Below are 2907 nucleotides of genomic sequence, written 5' to 3' on the forward strand. Positions count from 1 at the left end.
GGTACGCAAGAAATATCTGGAGTTTTCAGGAACTGTCAGCAACATCCGGAACAAAGAGGATATCTTCACCTGTGTGGTCTGGGCTATTGGAGAATACATGTCTGTCTCATACGACAAAAGGTGTACTGTGGAGCAGATCAACAAGTTCTTCGAAGCCCTGGAGGCCATACTGTTTGAAATCAGGCAACTCCGGCCCTCGGACAGCATCCCAAAGTATTTGCCACGTGTCATCATGGTTCTCATGACAACGCTGACCAAACTGGCCTCATGCAGCCAAGATTTGATCCCCAGGATGTCCCTGTTCCTGTCCAAGATGAGAGCATTTGTTCAGAGCCCTGCCATGGCCTCAATGTACAGTGAGGAAGACAATGAGGAGATCCTGACCCGGGCCGCTGAGCTGATGAACCAGTTGAAAATGCCCATTGTGGCTCAGTTTGTGCTGATGCCATCAGCGGAGGTTGCCAGTCCATGGTTTCACCCAGACACTAACATGTCCCTGCCTCTCTCCATGAAGACGGACAGCCGGCTTTTAGAAAGGGGGACTGGCTTCATGCCAGGGTGAGGTGATGGCATTTCTGAGTGTAAACTGCATAGCTCTGACTGAAGAGACCTGGCTGGCTCTGTGCTGTATTTTGACTAACCTGCTGCTGCTGACTCTGCTTAATGGAATATGGGGAAGGTGGAGGGATGAGGCTCTGTTCCAAGCTGCACCTTCCTGGAAATGAGCAATAAATGATGGAAAAGAGGAAATTTTATGCAGAAATACCTCATAATTTTATGCGGCAATCCCTCATATAGTGGCTCATTGGTCTAGGGGTATGATGCTCACTTAGGGTGTGAGAGGTCCCAGGTTCAAATCCTGGCTGAGCCCTGTTTTAAGACTAGTTGTGGCCGAGTGGTTAAGGCAATGGACTAGAAATCCATTGGGGTCTCCCCACGCAGGTTTGTATCCTGCTGACTACAGGTTTCTTTTGGAGGAGGGAGGGATAGCTTAGTGATTTGAGCATTGGCCTGTTAAACCCAGGGTTGTCAGAGTTCAGTCCTTGAGGGGGCTAGTTGGGGACTGGTCCTGCTTTGAGCAGGGACTAGATGACCCCCTGAGGTCCCTTCCAACCCTGATATTCTATCCTATAATGGTAGACAACACATTTTATTTAGTACGGAGGTTTTCAAACTGTGCGGTATGCTTCCCTAGGGGGGCATGGAGGAACATTTGGGGGGGGGGGGGAGTGAGCAGTGACACCAGGCAGCTTCAGCCAGTCCCTTGCAGTGGGGCTTGGGGATAGAGTGCCACCTCCACCCCTGACTCACTTCAGCAGGCCACCTAGCCACTGAGTTGGGGGGGCACAACCAAAAATTGTAACGCAAAGGGAGGGCTCAGCTCAAAGCCTATCTCAAATGAGGGTATGCAGTAGACTACATTATTTGGAAAGGGATACACAGCCTAAAAAGTTTAAAAAACACTGGGAGGATTGATGTTGCTTTGCAGATGTGTGCTGGTTTGTGTTCATCTAGGTATTTTATAATTGTAATTATCCTTTCAGCCAGTTTGCCAGGTACTGAAATATCTGATGGGTCTATAATCCCATGGACTACCCAAACACAGCAGAGGTAATTAAGAGATAAGTAGGGATCACCTCACCCACTACTGAAATGCAGCCAGCTACAGGGTAGAACAAATGTTTATCTGGACTTAATTTTGAGAACAAGACTAGAAAAGGGCACTGGTACACAGCAAAAAAAATTGAGTTTCGTAGGGGATTATGGGACTTCAACCTCTTCTCTCACAATTCCCCAGGGTTCCCAGAAGGTCCTTCAAAATCTCCCAGAAGCCATTGCTTCATGTAGCCATGCCAGGTACTGAGAGGCACCCAGAAAGCAGTGCAATTATAATGGATGCACTAGAGTGCAAGTATGTACATGTTTAATAGCAATAACGCAACAGCAATTATGTCCGGAATCAAAGAAAAGTGTATCTAATTGACAGTGCATGTAAAATACTAGGGTACTACCATTCTTACAAAATATGTCAAATTGCATAAAGAGCACATCTGCTATTTTCATGACTCAGGATCTCTATTTATGGAGAAATATTTAGCTAAAATATAAGAACATTCACTTCTCTTTTTACTTATAGTAAATGAAGTCACATGTAGGTCTTTGTATGAAATCGGGCAAAAGCTTTGTTTGAACTCTCTTCCATTTTACATTCTGATAGCAAATATCATCCCTCCAACTGTTTTGGTTACATTTGTTTAACTCCTTGAGTGCCTCCAATAACCACAGTAATACCTGTGAGCAGAGTTGCTTGAAAATATTCAAAGTTTCAACAATTTTTGTGTGAAAACTTCAGAAATTCTTGACAATAGAAAAAATGTACTGATTTTTGACCAGCTCGTGGAGTGGTCAAATATATATATTTCCCCCCCAACACACACACAAAGTGCTGTCTCCTGTACAGACAAGCTTTACCTTATTGTAGCAAGTTCTATTGTGCCAGAGGAGTGGAATTGTCGACCTTGATAGGGAGCTTTAGGTAGTGTTTTGGATATGCTGACCCCATGCCATTTAGTGCCTTGAAGATAAGGACCTAGATCTTGAGTTTGATTCTGTGTTCTATGGGAAACCAAGGTAGAGAGTGGAGGATAGATTTGATGTTTGCCACAGCCTGTATTGCTGAAGATATGCACTTCAGTGTTTGGTTCCAACTGGAGTTTCCTAATCTTTGAAGGCTTCTTGTCCCTGTATAGTGCATTACTGTAGTCCAGCCAAGAGATGATAAAGGTGTGAATATATTAGGTGAGGTCATTGTCTGCCAGGATGGGACAAAGTCTGCTAGCCAACTGGAGATGGTCGAAAGCATTACTGATGGAGGCTGCTATGTGAAATCTTAATGTCAGTGAGGCA

At 44.9% G+C, this 2907-nt stretch overlaps 1 non-coding gene across 1 annotated transcript; it reads left to right on the forward strand.

Moving 5' to 3' along the window:
• Nucleotides 1-881: 881 nt before the first annotated feature.
• TRNAS-AGA (transfer RNA serine (anticodon AGA)) lies at nt 882-963 on the forward strand. The gene has a single exon. It is a non-coding gene; the product is annotated as a tRNA-Ser (tRNA).
• Nucleotides 964-2907: the final 1944 nt, after the last annotated feature.

This window comes from Chrysemys picta, chromosome 1 (assembly GCF_011386835.1).
Source record: "Chrysemys picta bellii isolate R12L10 chromosome 1, ASM1138683v2, whole genome shotgun sequence".
Lineage (NCBI taxonomy): Eukaryota > Metazoa > Chordata > Testudines > Emydidae > Chrysemys > Chrysemys picta.